Raw genomic sequence first — 16,869 nt, 5'->3', positions numbered from 1 at the left:
TAGCTCACTTTCCTCTGTAATACATGGTCACGCCAGCACTTCATTGCCGTCCTTGGAACGAATATTCACTTACGTCGCCATATCAGCGCTGACAGTCTCAGACAAAATGGCGCCGTGCGTTTACAATATGCGCCTGCTCGTTTGTGGACTGCTGCCTACACTGATCGAAACTGCAGTGTAGGAAGTGTAGTTTTCATGTTACACTACAGCTATAAAAAATGTTTTCGTGTAGGTGGGTGGAGCTAAACGTTTCTACACCAAGTAAAAAAAATTATGACTTCCTGCAATAGCTACACTCGTGTAGTCAGTGTAAGTAAAAAAACAAATAGCCCCATTAGAAAGTTTTGGTTCGACACTCAGCTTCTGGCCCTTCGGCTGTGTGGGCCGCTTGAATTCATGCGCCTTTCATACTTGCGAATGATGAACTCGAGTTCTGCCCAAGGAGGATATATAAAAATTGCTTGGTTCTGCCATGAATCGCAGTGGGAGGTAAGCTAGCGCCCTTCCGCGGTTGTTTAGAAATGTGTGGAGCATGGCCTCCGAGACTGCCCCAGCATACGAATGCTCCACGTCGATGCACCAGGCTGCGAGTGGAGCATCCAGTGGAAAGTTCGTAGTGGCGCGAGTATGCGGATTGCCCGAAAGCGACTACAGGCAAAAGCCAAGGTCGCGTATCGCTTTATGCCACCGTGACAAAGACCATCCTTTTGAGCAACGATTTTGAGCCAGCAGCTGCGGTACGTCACTGTCACGGCACTCAGCGTGATGCCTACTTCATCGCGAAAGAAGCCGTTGTGCGGTGAAACGGTGGTTCGTGAGTCGTTGCGCGATGCGCACCTCGTATGTGGAAAGACTGGTGTTCTAATCGCCGTGGTTAAGAAAATGCACGCTAAAGCGCGTGCAAAAAAAAAAGAAAAGTCTCCTGTGATGCCACACTGCAGTCGGTGCAGGCGGCGTTGCCGTGATCGGCTACACAGTAGAGCTGCGCGCCGCCGTGATTTTATTGAAACGCAAGCATTTTCCGTTGTGCTTCTTTACAGACGTGCCTGACGCAAAGCGCGTTCTTTGTACCTTTTTTTTAGAAAGCGCGCGTTGTGGCGGTGCAACCGCTTGCTGATGACCCCGTTGCCTCAAAAGCAACTACAGTTGACGACACCTCAATTCACATAGTATGTGATCTGTAAAAATGCTATGGCATTCTCCGTGTATCCCGTGGGCACACCAATCGAGCCCGCGAGTCCAGCCGCAAGGTCATCCACGAATCCAGAAGGCGTGAATCCAATGTCTCCAGAGCTTGCCATCACTCCAACAATGGGTCTTCCTGCTGCTGCAACACTCAAATAGGAGAAGGAGTCACTCCTCGCAACGCCCGCACTAATAACCAGACTATCTCAATTCCCACTATGTAAGCTCAAATGCCTGTCACGATCATTTTCTGCCCTTGGCAACCAGTCAACCTCAAAAGCGGCAACCTCTCCGTCCACACTGAGGCATTGAATGCCATGTGAAGACGCTCCCAACAGTCCAGACTTCCCAGGTGCATCTCTTTGAACACTTGAGTTTGCTCGCCTCCGTTCGCTGCTGAATTTCTCAGTCTTGCACAACTCAACATACCTGTTCGGGACACGGTGAGTAGGGCACCCACCTCAGCTGTGTGAAGTGTAACATTTGATCCTCACCAGCAATTTATAGTGCGAGCATGCCCCCAGCCAGGCGTTTAGACTTGAAGGGGCGCATTGCATAGGAGAGATCTGCACAGACCGTTATGCTTGCTGCACAAGAACTGAAACAAAGTTACACACCTGACAACTCAGTACCATTTCATGTTTAGAAGACATACAAACTGGTAACATTAGCTTAACACACAGGAGACAGGACATCCTCTAACGGATCTCTCCGAAAATAGCTTTTTTGTAGCTTCAAATGTCGTATACACTCAACCAATGGGAAAACAAGCACTTCACTCATCACTTTTAATGTACCCTCGCTTCTGTGTACATCTTTCATCCAAAATGTCATAATGCAGGTCTATCTTTATAAACCATGGCAGATCATCTGTGCTACATGTCACTGTTTCAGCCTAAGCTGGACATCTGCAAAAATTTTGTCATGCCAAAATGCACCTCAGTACAAAAAGTTACAGCCACCAATGCATTGCTATGTTTTCAATCACACATTGTAGCACTGCACAGGTAGCGGATGCCCCCACATGCCCAACCAAAAAGAATGCACTCTGGTAGCACTTGGTAAAACTATTTTAAAAACATGCTTATTGTTTGTCAATTTTATTTCATTTTATCGCATCAGGACAATGTGATGATAATTTCTTCTTGTAGACTAGAACACATCTGAATATCTTTAGCTGAAGTGTGCCATTAACCCCTTAATTGCCAATGACAAGGCAACTTGCCATCACGAGTGTCCTCTGGTGCTTATCATTAGTTAACACTTTGTAAACTTTAAGCAATTTTTGCACATGTGTATGTGTTCAATTTATCGTAATCTTAACAAGAAAATAATACACAATGACTTTTGGCAATTCCTCTTGCACTTCTAAAATAGTTTTTTGGAATTTGTCATGGCAGTTCAGGGCTTAATTTCTGTTCACAAATTAGTTCCATTATCTTGACAGAATGGTGATCATTTATTTTTATGCAGGTTGAATGTGGCTGGACAATAGCTGGATGTAAATAAGCTTCATCTTCTTAATGTGATGATCCCTTCTTGTTGTAGGTGGGACATGGCTGTTGCTGGCTGGATGCAAATTATCTCCATTGTCATCATAACAACATGATGGTCCTTTGACGTAACATCTGTGACGTGAAGTGCAGCATTACCATCTGTTTCCTGTAAAAGTTGCAGTTGGCATTTTACTACAGCCCTTAGTGCTGTAGATATGACTAGCGTTCCCATGCAATAAGAAAGGGCTCAACATTGTAGCAAAGTCCTCTTTAACTCAAAGGGACGCCTAAGAGAAAAATAATTTCAGCTGTATTTGTAAATTACCCATCATGACAGCAAAAACATCAGAATTACTACAAGATGAGGCATGGTAAGCCAGAAAAGGCGCAGAAGGGAAAAATGGGTGGCGATGGCTGCCTTGAAATTCCTGCCTCAACTCGCCTTGCTGTCATGGATTTTAATAGTTACTGCTCATGCTTTATTGTGTTTTGTCAATGGGTATGGATTACATTGTTTTCTAAAGGAGCCAAAGATATAACTCAGAAAGTTTCAAGAACATTTACTGAGCCACAATAGCCCCTATATGAATATATACATTGAAATTTGTGACCTCACACTGATGTACTAGTGTTGGTGATTTGGAGAAAAAAGTCCAAGCAATGGAACTCTGACCTTCCCTTTGTTTTCTAATACTCGTCATGCAACAGCAAAATTAACAAAAACAGAGTTTCCAAAAAAGACATTATCAGCCTAGCCTGATTTAGTATTCACAGATCATCGGAATCCCTGCAAGTCTTTGCTGTTGCACTTGTCTGAAATTTGCCCAAATGCCTTCTGAATGTCAGCAGTTATGTTAATCTTGTGCTTGTGAAAAGGTGACAGGATTTTCAACAGGTTGGGTTCATTGTCTTGATCATTCATGTACATTGGCACATCAAAAACGACTTGTAGCTTTATAGTCATGGAAGACTCCTTGATGAATTTGTGATGAAGCACGTAATACATCTTGTCAGTATCTGTGTCCTGTGGAGGTACCAGTTCTGCATGACCATTTAACTACTGCTCCTTTATCTTAATCTTTAACCTCCCTTGATTAAGGGGTAAAGGTCAGGGCACAAGCTCATACACTCAAGTGTTGTGATCTAGTTACGAGGTGTGTGGTAATAGTAAAATGGTGCCACTTATTTTTATTGTGATTAGGATTCTTTTTTAACTTTACCCTGATTGTGGTATGTCTGTCTGTTTGTCAAAATGATAAAAAGGTGTTTTGTCTTCTATGACAAAAAAATATTTCCAAATTTTTTCGGTGCTGGGCAGAATCGAACCGATGTTGTATGGTATATAGACATGCGCCTCACACAAACTTTGCCCCAGTGTTGCTCAATGGCACAGCGTGTTCACAGGGAAGCGCAAGAGAGGAGCTTGGCTGCAGTAGCCTCATACATGACATGTTTTGGTAGTGGCAATACGGTGTTTCACCACATTGCTTGAGTGCTAATTGCATTAACGTCAACAGCCGTTCTGAGATAGCTTTTCACCATTCCTGCCCGAAATTTTGTTTCTTTTTTTGTTTCGGACTGTTCGTTTCACCGTACTTGTTCCCTTAAAGGGTCCCTCACCAGGCCCCATAGCAAATTTTGGTCATATGGCGCAAGTTATATGTCCTATAGAGAGCGTTCCGCCGCAAGAAGTTTTCAAATCTGCTCATTAATAGCTGAGATAAAAATATTTCAGTACCGCGAACCCATGATTTCCGTAGGTGGGCTCCACTGCATAGCGAGACACTCTCTCCTTTCGCCCCGTCCAGCCTCTGCAAGCGAAATTCCTATCCTGCGTTCTCCCATACTGGACCTCAAGGATCGCGGGACGCATACGCCACGGGCACTGCCTTCATTTTGTTGTTGTTGTTGTTGTTCCGACGCTGCACATTTTGTTGACGGCGTTGTGCACAAGCTGTTGTGATTGTCTGGTGTCACGCAGCGCACTATTTTGCATGGTGTGCACAAGGACACATGTCTAGCAGTATGATTTAGTGCTACACGAATACTGAGGCTGAACAAGCGTATCGCAGAGCATGATAGAAAACGGCATAGTTTCGGTACCTGCACACGTGACTTCATGACCGTGGGAACAAGCAGACGAAGCGGAAGTACCATCTCTCTCGCTTCCGTGAGAAGTAAAACAAAAAATACGCAGACATTCCGTTCGTGTGTTTTGTTATTTCTCAAAGCTTCAGTTCGTCAATTCAAGCAACAGATCACACAAATAACAGATGGTACCTTGTATAATTCTCGAAGTCACGTGTCACCATGAGCGATGTCATACTTCGGACCCGAGTACATAGGCACAGGGACGCGAGTACACCACTGTCCGGCTTGGAGCACAGCGGCCGCAAGGGGAAGGGAAAACCACGTTCGGATTGAAATTTCAGGCCTTTCTGTGGCGCGTAGCACTGTAATTCTTTGCAAACATGATCGTTGACGCGCATTGTGTGCTCTGCGCTTGTCAGCTCAAAATGGCCAGACCAGGTGAGAGGCCCTTTCAGCTTGGTAGAGTTGGCTATATTCTGTACAAATTCATAATGTAATAATATTGAAGTGTGTGTGTCTGCACCTGCAAAAGAAAAAAAAACAGGATGGATTGAACGAAAGGAAACACAAAGATGTGCACCTTGCTTAATACTCAACTTCAAGCCTACATTGTAATCCCTTTGTGTTTGTGCTGCAACGGTTTGCTGGAGGTGGGGTGCAGCTGCCACCACTTGGATTATTTGGAGTCATTGCCTCACCCTGACGATTCACTTTCCCCTGACGATTCAATCAACAAAAATGCACGGTGTTTCTTGGCGACACTACAGGGACCTTGTGTTTTCGCTGAGAAAGCAGCTAACGATGCAGATGAGTGACTTACCCAATATCAGCAAGTAAGCAGGTATCTTACTTAGTATGCATAGTATCAGTTGCAACAAGGTATGTGCCCACGACTTTTCTTTGCAAATACAATGACAGATGAAAGTTTTCTTTTAAACACAGTCCTACCAGCAGTGGTGGCGACATTATTGGGTTGCCCTCATTTAAACCTTATCAAGAAACATTAAACGATATGGGAAGGCGTCATCTCTGAACTGGAAGAAATGCTTCAATGACTTGAACGCGGAAACAGAACGGGCAGATTAGATTGTGCAATAGACCCAGCAGAGTAAATATTGTGAAATAGACCCGGTTACCAAGCCAGGCTCATACCTATATTGTGTTTACCTGCAGCACGAACAATTCAGCCTGATTTATTCTAGGTGCACGCGGCAGTTGTGCCAACTCGCCAAACTTGCTGCAGTTCTTTGGTACCTGTGTCGGCAGCAATGCCATGCAAAATGTTAATGAAGGCTATTCCTCAAAATGTAGGGGTAAATTGGAGGCTTGCACTTTGTATCACTAATGCTCTTGCTTTTACAGGGCCAATGAGAAGATGTAGTTACTCTGTCACCAGTTGCCAGCATTGTTTATTTCAAAAGCTTTCACAAGCTTTCTGTTGCAACAGTATTGAGGCCTAGGCTAGTTGTTACACGGTTATAATCATGCAATGACACAAGAAAGACAACACGAAGACATTCGAGGGCATGAGGCTTGTGTTGTGCATTTGTGTGTCTTCATGCCGTCAATTTTTTTTGTGTGTGTGTCATTGAATCTTATATAAGGAACCTTCCTTCTTTCAATGAGACGTGTGTGCTGCTTGGCAAGATTAAAGGTAGGAGAATGGCAATACAGAAGGAGAAGTTGAATTAGCAAAACTAGTTTGACTATGCACCTAATGCTGCAGAAATAAGAGATGCTGTTCAATCTAAGTCAGGCAATTTGTTTGCACTGAACTTTCTCGCAGAAATGGCATTTCATCGTGTACTTTGCCTGATAACCTGGAGCTAATCTGTGCAGCTAACTATGGCCTTAGGCATATGCCGCATAACTTACAATTCATCTCCCTTAGCATAAGGTTGTCACATTCCAAGCATTCATGTGCCCCAAGCTGGAGTATGCATGCGCAGTTTGGTAGCTGTATCAGACTACATCATCCCATACACCTGAATCCATCGAAAGCCAGACTGGTAGATTAGGTAGTTTTCTTGAACTGTTCTTACTGTGGTGTCCCTGATCAAGACATAAAGATTAACTCACTAGTCTTCAGCCATGTAGAAAAATAGTGCATTTGTGCCTCTACCACAGGTCCTATTGCTTGTACTACTTTGCACGCTCGATTATCATATTCGTTATTTGCCTCTCACTCCATAGCAGTTGTTTTAAGGCAGCTGTCTAACCGTCACCTGTACATGCTGTTACACATTTAACTCTCTTTATTCAAACGACAAAGAATTGGAGTCACCTGCCCATTGACACTGCTCACTACCCCAATTCTAGCCATTTCAAGACATTCTTTGAAGACCTCATGCAGATCATGCACCAAACCCCTCCTGTGATATCCTATGCCAGGAGCATTGAACATATCAAAAAAGGATAAATTGTAACTATGGCTGCGCTGGAACGTGAGTGAGGTTGCGGCCTGTTCAATCGCTGTGTCCGTACAACAGATGCAAAGGCACAGAGCACCGATCCCTGGTCTGGAGCAAGAATGACCATTCACCACTGTACAACATGGTACATACTAGACCGTTAAAAAGGCGTTTCGTTTGTTTGTCTCTGAATAAATCAAAATCATAATGTGCTTGAGACGTGACAAGGTGAAGGCCATTAAATTGTGACTAGCAGCAATTAAAGGCAACTCTTGTCCAGCGTATTTTTTGAAGCAAACTGCAAAGAAAATATGACCGTTTGTGGTATTTCACCATTTAAGTAGCGGTTTGCCGAAAATGAATCTTACAATTGATTTTTGTTGTCGGGTACAACCCAGTACAATTGTTTGGTTTTATGAAATTGACTAGTGCAACTCAAGCTACCCTTTCTGGAATCACATTCGCAGTGTAATTTTTGTTTCTGCTTGACGCATACGCTCGAAAATTAAAAGGAAGCTTGAGCTTGAGAGCTCCTAAGTACATGGGAACAGAAAAATTTTTTCACTTGGCATCTGCTGTGCCAAATTTAAAGGTTTCTTGCTTTAAAAATAAACTAAAGTTGAGCGACTTTAGAAAACAGGCCACCTTTGACGAAGATAGGTCCTCCTATCGAAACATTGGCCAGCCTTTCTGAGTCACCTTATTTTATACCACAGTGTGCTATTCCATCTGTCAGCACCTTTCTTCATTTCGGATTTAGGAAACAGATGTTTCATTTTTGACTGTCCATTTCTTCTTCATAGAAATCTAATAAGTTGCCAAATTAAAGAGAAAAAAGAGCTCATGTACGATGTTTTAAACTCCGTAACTTAGTAATAAATAACATATCAATAATGACAACAACCCTTATTAGGGTATCTAAAGAGAGGGAAAAGTGGAAATTTGTCAATCTGTCTTTTACAGACCTCTCATAGGCATTGTAACAGTTTCACCAAACTGTTAACTGAAATATCAAGTTTGTGTGTTTTAGATGCCCCAACAGATAAAATTGAAAGGACTGTAATATCTGATTTTGGTGTATAGTTACAGCTTTGTAAGCCTCATGCTTAAACTTGTTCAAGAATAATTTAGGAAATTTTTTTTTTAATTTATGAGTTGCTAAATAAAAAAAAATGCAGAGAAAAATGCGAAGTGAAGCTTTTGTGATGGGTTCAGTTTCACTTACTTTCATGCTATGTAACATGTATTCTCATGAAACGTTTGTTTATTCACCACATAAGTCGCAACTTTATTGGCATGCACTGTTTACCATAAAACCCCGAGAGATATCCCACCTAAAATTAAGAGAATATTGAATGGAAATATGAGGTGGGCTAAATTTCAGTGCACCTACAGGAACTAGTGCATGTTATTTTATAGAACTAGAAAATCATACCAAAACAGGGTGAGTTTTCTTTTGGAGGTTATCTCTCAGCATGCTTACACACTGTATCGTTGATATGCTATGCCTAGCCTACGTCTAGCGCGCTATTTCAGATGATGTTGGTGATGCATGAAATGACCCACTCACATGCATACACGAGATGCGCATGTGTGTGTATCAGTAGCAGTAGTAGTATTACCTATTCATTTTGGGTTTTGCATTAGAGCTTCAAGCAGTTACCCATGTGCTTTCTTTTTTTTTTTTTCAATGTGGCACTTTACCACCAAGATCAGTGATCATAGCTGGGTTCTTCCTTCTTTTTCTTCAGGGAAAAGCCACTAATGAACGCTTATGGTGAAGCTCACAGCTTCTGTGAGCTGCTGAGAGATGGTCATGCTTATTATCTGTACGGACACGAAGCGACGAGCATTTACCGTGGATGTTGTTTTCCATCAGTTTCAGGCTGAACATTGTTTTACTTCAAGTGCATTCTACATGTATGTTGCTTATTTCTTTGTCTGTTGTGCTGCATCTGATTAAATCACATAAAAGCCTTTCGCTTTCTCTTTTCAGGGCTACTAACAGGGCTATAGAGAACACCGCCTGTCAGGCTACATACCATATTTACTCAGTCTTAATGTGCACCCTTGGTTTTAGCATGCATAAAATCTCGCAAATAAAAAGATGAACTTTCACACTCTTCTTTATAAAGCTCACCTGTCAAACGTCTAATCTGCTCATAGCAGTACACCTACTGAAGTCTTGGGACCACCAGAGGCAGGAATGTATTTCAGTTCCTCCATGTTTGATTTGTGGGAAGTGATTTCGATGGAATAAAGCTGAGGGTGAACGTGGCCCACCTTAAAGCGCCTCTAGAGAGAAACACGAAATTAACAGTGTAGATACTCTATTTTTGTTAATTTCGCGATAATAAGATGTAGATTAGAAGAAAGCATCAATGTAAAAGTTCCATTCTTTCAATGTTGCACTGAAACCTAAGCGTCAGCAGGTCAGTGGTACTTCATGGATTTTAACGTGGTTTTTTATTAGTAATTGGGCCATACTGGCTCAGTAAAAGTTTCCAAAACTCTCCAATGTTCGGCTTGTTTAGAGCACAATATAGTCAGTTTTTAACGACAAACGCTTACCTATGTTCTAGCAGATGCCATCAAAATCCATGACGTCGCGGTGGGCAGGTGCGGGAACTTCAGCACAGTGGTGCCATCTGCCTTTTGTTTTTTGCGCCTTTTATGGCTTAGCAATCCTCTTCTTGTGGCCAGAGTGCCACTTCTGGTATTGTAGAAGGGTAATTTACTAATGCAGGTTAAATCGTTTATCTTTTTATTTTCCCTCTAAAAGCTGTTTCAATGTTTGTTCAGAGTGCTCAAGCAATGGCTCTTTTTCTCAGACATTGAAGCAGTGGGCAGAATAAACCAACACAGAATTAAAAAAAAGGAAGACTGACTCTGCTGCAACCTAAACGTTTCAATATGCAAGCTTTTCGTAATGCTACATTAGAGTTTAATCAATACAAGTGGAAACATAGCAAAATAAAAAAATTAAACGAGTCATCATGCTGTAAAGCCCTTGGTGACGGTGTACTATTAACATAGCATCGGTTTCGTACTCAATAATAATGCGTGTGTCACCTTGAGTTGACATCTTCCCAAAAAGGTGCGCCTTTAAATTAAGGAAACATGGTGAAGCTTAGAAATTTTACATCCATAGAGCTGGCTGTTCAGTGTTTCCAGTCTGGCTGAAGTGTTTGTAAATTATTGCAAAAGTGTGTATGTTTGCAGGGTATAAACGAACTGTGTAAACCTAATCAACAACTTTGTGATGCATTCTAGAAATTGTGTTCTTGTGCATCATCTTTAGCATAGTTCACCATCTTGTTGCAAGGCTGCAAAGGTGTACATCTTCACAAGCATTTGGGGAAATTATAAGCCTGTCATTTAAATGGGAGTTGGTTTCATGAAATTGATACTAACAGTTGCTGTTTGTCTTCAGAATCTGCCATTTTTAGTGTTTGCCATTGTTGAAATGTTGCAAAGTGTAGACCTCCGCAGGCTATCGATTAATGAAGTGAGCCTTTCATTTGAGAGAGTTGGTTACAAAGAACTGATAACATATTGTAGCACTCTTCAACGAAGGACAGTACACAGACTAGTTTATTGTGGGCGAACTTGTGCCCAGAAACTATACGATTAAGTTAAATGCTCTTGCACAATTTGCAAGGGGGAGTTCACGGAATCTTTCTGACAGACAGCCACATCTGTTCATGGAACAGACTTCTCAAGTGCCCCTGTAATCAGGAAACATGCTGCGACTTCACATTATGCAAGGTACTCGGGTGCCATCTCGTACACTTACACAAGGCACTCACTGTCACAAGATGCACAATGTGCTGCCGACGCTTCTCTAACGGCAATGCAATGAGGCGTTTGGGAGGGTGCCACGGTAAAATCCTCGCAGCTTGAGATTGTGGAGAGCTCTTTGCGGCAATATTAACATACATTCTAAAAAGCGCTGTTTGGTTTAGAAATGCATAATTTTTGGTAGTGTATTTCACCATCTTATGTAAGACTGAAAAGGCATAAAGTTTCGCAGGCTATAGATAAAATGAGCAAGCCTTAAGTGAGAAAGTTGTCTTCATGAAATTGCTGATACATTGTGAACATTTTTTTCTTTGTTCTTGAAATGTATAATTTTTTTTCTATATAATCTTGCTGCCCATTTCACTTGCAATGCTAGTACTTTGCTGCCTGTTTACACTCTATTGCAATGCTTGTTTGCTGCCATTGTTTTATCACTTTGTTGTGCGCATGCGTTCTTTTCAATTATGCACATTTCTTTCCAGCCTATTATTTTAGCAAAGTGTACATCTGCATTTTATAATTTGTTCCCCACCTGCAGCCTATTTTTGTTTTCCAGGCATGAAGTCAACAGTAACCATGTAGGCTCGTGTGAAGGCCGCACTCGCAACTTGGCAGCCCAAAATGTGGGGGGGGGGGGAAATTTTCCAGCAGGGAAGCAATCACCTTTAGTGTCCCGAGGCCACACACACATCAGCAAATTTTATCTCGCTGCACACTTCCGCATGCCACTATAAGATGTTGAGAGCCATCTAGTAGCGGCCCTTCAACGGGATCGAACCAAGTGGTTCAGTGCCATGTAAGGGCCGCTCCTCATCAAAATTCTGAAAAAAAAAATAGTGCGTCTCTTACACGAGTCTAACGATATGAAAGTTGAAGGTGAAGGTTTCATTCGTGTTAAATAGCATTAATCTTTCTTTACCTTGCGTTGCGAGCCATGAAACTACAACAAAGTACTTCCTGTCGAATGTTTAAAGGGACAAACATACCAAGGACAAGACAAGTAGGCTAGACAAATGGCTCTGACTTTCAATTTCAACTCTTGAAGATCAAAGTCGGTTCCCGTTCATGACAGCTCCTTGCCTTGCCCCTCATCTGTTCCGTGTGGTTAAATGTTCAACATGATCCAGAACAAACTAGCCAACTGACAATCCATAACAAAGTATTTCCTGCATGAAAAGACTTGCTGTGCAGGTGGTGGTAGATAGTGCTGTAACTCAAACGATTTTGTTGTTGATTGTGTTGCACAAATTTTGATTAGTTGTTCCCTTCCATCCTGCACACAGCCATTGACCAATGCACAGTAACATTAATTCATAAGGGACATTTATTGAGCTCTGAAAAACTCCAACTTCAAATTGCTGTTTCATTGATAAGAGAATGTTTCTTTGTCCTTTGAACTCCTAAAATATTTCTCTTTTCTTTCTTTTCAGGCTATTGAACCCGACAATACAGCATGACAAGTGCTAGAGAAATTTCGCGATGGTGATTTTTTGCGTGGAAAGTCTTGCCTACTGTTCTGTGCCAGTGTCGAGTTGTTTATGTACGAAAGAGAGGTCGTTTGTCATGACAGGCTGGCTTTAGTGGGACATGCCATTAAGCTTTAAGGATGTGGCAACCGCCCCCCCTTCTCACTTTCACACCTTTCTGAGCTGCGCCTTAAGTAGGGCCCCTTACCAGGCCCCATTGCAGATTTTCGTTATACAGTGGAGGTCTTAGAGTGCAGTTTAGGGAGCATTTTACCACAAGAATTTTTCTAATTTCTTTTTTGTTAGAGGAGATATAAGAAACTGAAATGTCCCACCTCCACATTGCGAGGAGGCAACCTTTAGCGCCAATGTAGACTCTCTCTTCTGCCTTGCCCGGCGTCCATAAGCAACATTTCATACTTGGGAACAGTGCGAAATGACTGGACAAGAATAGACGACACTGGGTGCGACATATGACAACACCATGCCCTTGTTGGCTATTCTTGTCTTTTCGTGCTGTTGCCAAGTATTCTAATATTATACCACCTAGCATACTTTTCAGCACTTCTGCGCCATTTCCCTGTCGTTTCCCATATGGAAGCTGAGGGACTGTGTGACATTTACATGACTGGTCCTCCCTTTATTTCTTTTCTTCTCATCCTCTGTTTCCTGCATAGCACACTTGGAATGGCAGTATTGCGCTTTCTGCATTGGACAATTTACGAAGGTCATGTGCTATTATCAGTGACTTTGCCTCTACATAAAACTTACGTGGAGGCATTTGTGTGTGTGACCCTGACTCTCTCGCTGGAAGCTGGGCTCCCTTGAGAGGATGGGTGCGCAGTCTTTTGTTCTAAATTTCATCTGTTTTTGTGCCATGCAGCTGCTTGTAGACACTGGTGCCGGCACATGATTTACGCACCACGCTTATCTGTTTGCAAAGCCGAAACATAGTCAGAGGCCTTTAACTTAAAAACAATTGAACCTGCGAACTTTACAACTTGGGAAACACTACAGTTGTACCCCAAAAATACTAAAAATTGTTTGAGTAAATCAAAATGTTCACTGCAATTAAATATTTGCAGGCTTGGTCCCGAAGGGATCATGTGAACGCGCTCTCCGCTATGTTGTCACAGCGAAAATGATCTACACCAGAAATGTTTATTAAAAGCACTCATGAAATATTTACGTACTGATGGCCGAAATTTCAGTTGCCACTACACATGGGTTGTACAGGTTGGTGTCAATGCATGTGGGTAGGACCGTGTAACCGATGTGTCTAAAAAGTCTGGCTATGAAGATATTGGTCAGCAGCTGTAGCATTTACATTCTTTTGAAACAAGTTTTTCCTGTAAGCTAAGCCCAAATATAAAGGTACTAATATACTGGTCTCAATAGAGCAGCAGTGAACAAGCTCTAAAAATTTGGCATTTTGCGATGAAATCTTACAACTTCGCAGGTGTGAGCAACACATTTCAAGACACTTTTCCAGTCCACATTTTTTTTTTTTTACTGTTGCCAGGCACGAGATTTGTAGCAACAGGTATTGCTTTGAGTAATAGTTGGCTTCAATTCTGCAGTTATGTGCCCCCTATATTTGTTAACTAAATGTAAATTAGTGGAATTTTCTAATACAAGGAGGTTGCCATTGAACGTGACGGCGAACGCATTTATTAGGGAAACGCCGGCAGTGAAACGGCCTGAAGTTCCACTCGTCCTTTGCCACCGACTAGCTCACGTTCTTCATTAGAGAGTGTCATCGTGTCTCTTTTCCGTTGGCATGCACTTGGCTGCGGCTGAAAGTAAAGTGGCTACAATACTCACATTGCTGACTATTGCTTGTTTTGATGTCTGTCGCTGCTATGAAATCATCACAGAGACATTCGGTATATGATGCAGCATTAAATTTATGATGCTCGATATTGTTGGGGATGCCAGTAAAAGTGGCTATGCAATGCTGTAATTAAGATTCTGTGAAATGGGGGGGGGGCCTCTGAGCCATGAAAAATTGGACCTGTAAATGATTTGTGTTACTACACAAATAAACTTTGGGTATTTGCTCTGATGCAAAATTCGTTGCTCATGAATATTTCACAACGTTCTGAACGAAATGAAATTGCCAAAACCCTATCTTGCAAAATTTTATCCTCGAATTATTATCAGGTTTTAGCATGAAATGAACGCATGAAGATAGGTATAGCATCTTTCTGTAACCTAATTTTTTTTTCTTTCGAATATTGGTATAATTCGCATTTGTGTTGGGTTGCCAATTCTCGAGTGAAACGAAGTCGATACTGCGGGGTAGGAGAGGGGAGAGAGGCAGCTAGCGACAATTGACCCTGTCAGTCGGTGCCAAGAGCCGGCAGTCTGTAAGTGCGACAAAGATTCATAGTTTTCGCCAACAAGGCAACGAACACAGGCAGAGGTAACGTGAACAGTTGTGGCATACAACAGTACTCAAATCACGACGAAAACGAAACTGCCTTTAAGTTTATTGTAATGCAACCGTAGAATGTCCATTTGTGCTGTCGGCTGTTAATGAACATTTGGTTTATTCATTCTTATTCAACCAGAGAAACAATGCAAAAGTCAAGACATTTCGCTGTCCCACCTGGGTAAAGTCTGAACTGTTCTCCTAAAGTAAGGACGGTTGGCCGTGCTAGCTTGAATATGTATACGCACGAGTTTGCCTTGATGCGTTGCTTCCTGACATTTTTGCTTCTGTATTTTGCTTACGTTGTTCAATTATTTTTCGTTTATTGTTTCTCTGAAGTCTGTAGTATTGTTATTGTTTTCTGTATAGTGTGTGAGTGCCAGAATTGAAAGTTTTGTGTTGTTTAGTAGTATTTTTCACTGTGTTGGAAGGGCTGCATCTATTCATATGTATTGCTCTCTGCAGTTATGTTGCAGAATGCTGATGACTGCGGGACGTCTGCATATCCGAGGCCAACACCAGATGAACGGGAACAGTTCATGGACGAGCTGCAAGTCACGGGGAAAGCAGAATACTTTTGCACAGCCAAGAAGAACACACTCGAAGCATTTGTTCAGGAAGGCGAGCCTGGAGAAATGGGAGTACCTCAGGAAGTGTCAGTTGAGGACTTCTTATGTCTGGAAATTAAGGAAGGACCCCTTGTGCCTGTTAGGAAAACTAAGCCTCAAGGAAAAAAAGTCAACAGAAAAGGCGCTTGTTGGTCACGCTGTGATGTGTGTCAGTATACCACAAGATGGCCAAGTAATCACAAGAAACACATGCGAACCCACCGACAGAAGCGCTTCAAGTGTGACGTTTGTCCGGGGACATTTTCGACGGAGAATGAGGATCATTTCAAGGCTCACATGTCGGTTCATACTGGCGTGAAGCCGTTCAAGTGCAGCAAGTGCTCGTACGCATCGACGAGGAAGCATCTCATAGAAAAGCATGAGTCAGAACACCACATTGAACTGAGCATCATCTATGTTGAGTGAACATGGCATTCAACTAACGAAGGGGTGGGAGAGGAGGGCAGGACACTCGGCTTCCCCAAGAGCCATTGACCTGGGGAATGGTCTCCTTGAGATACAACATCCAAGGCCAGTCATGCAAATTTGCAACGTCCTTTAATAATTCATGTTTTTTACATCATTTAATTAAGTTCCCCCAGCGTGCCATTACCTGCATTTGTAATTTGTTTCCTTGTTTCCAAGACAGTACTGTTGCTTTCGATGCCCTATGTCCTTTTGTAAAATATTTTTTAACACGTTTTTAGGAGAGGGATAGGGTATTGTGGGCTGTTAGAGCTATCTGTAAAGCATGGATGCGTTCTGTCTTTTCTTTTATAATAATTTTTTCCTAAAAATAATTTTTCTTTCACTACATATAAAGATGAAATATTCTTTTATACCTTCTGCTAGCCTCTTGCATATGTAGTATGCTACTTCCTTCTTTTTTCCTAACATGGTGCGTCATCGTTAGTGCCATTACTTTTATTTTTTTCGTGTTAGTAAACTGTATTCCTGTGTATCCCTCCATTATGCAATTCCTTTTGGTGCCCATAAGGTATTTAAATGAATAAACTTGTCCTTTTCGATTATGCATTTCAGTTATTCATGAAAATAATGTCTACCTCTGCGAGTAATCAAATTGCTCTATCTACCTCAGCGAGATGCAAAATTGTGCTATCTGCTATGGAGGTGTTTTTAAAAAAAGTTTGTCAGTCTTCCCAAAATCGCCCTGGGTTCACAGCCCTCCCCCATAACTATCTGTAAATTGAAATGTTATTTCTTACGTATATGTTATTATGTCTTGCCAAATTTTGCCCCACGCCCAGACAATAATCCTGGGTGTGCTAATGTATCGGATCCATACAAGAATTTATGTCAGGCCATGCAAGGTAAAACATTGGCCAGTGGCTGGCACAACAAAAGGCTGATGTCAAT

The 16,869-nt window shown here is 42.0% G+C and overlaps 1 long non-coding RNA gene across 1 annotated transcript; it reads left to right on the top strand.

Moving 5' to 3' along the window:
* The first annotated feature begins 598 nt into the window (after positions 1-598).
* Positions 599-16,527, top strand: LOC126517458 (uncharacterized). Its single transcript, XR_007596209.3, has 2 exons — positions 599-737; positions 15,350-16,527. It is a non-coding gene; the product is annotated as an uncharacterized lncRNA (long non-coding RNA).
* The last annotated feature ends 342 nt before the right edge of the window (positions 16,528-16,869 follow it).

This window comes from Dermacentor andersoni, chromosome 11 (assembly GCF_023375885.2).
Source record: "Dermacentor andersoni chromosome 11, qqDerAnde1_hic_scaffold, whole genome shotgun sequence".
Taxonomy (NCBI): domain Eukaryota; kingdom Metazoa; phylum Arthropoda; class Arachnida; order Ixodida; family Ixodidae; genus Dermacentor; species Dermacentor andersoni.
Note: the sequence above shows the minus strand (reverse complement) of the source record. Positions and strands in the feature narration are given on the sequence as shown.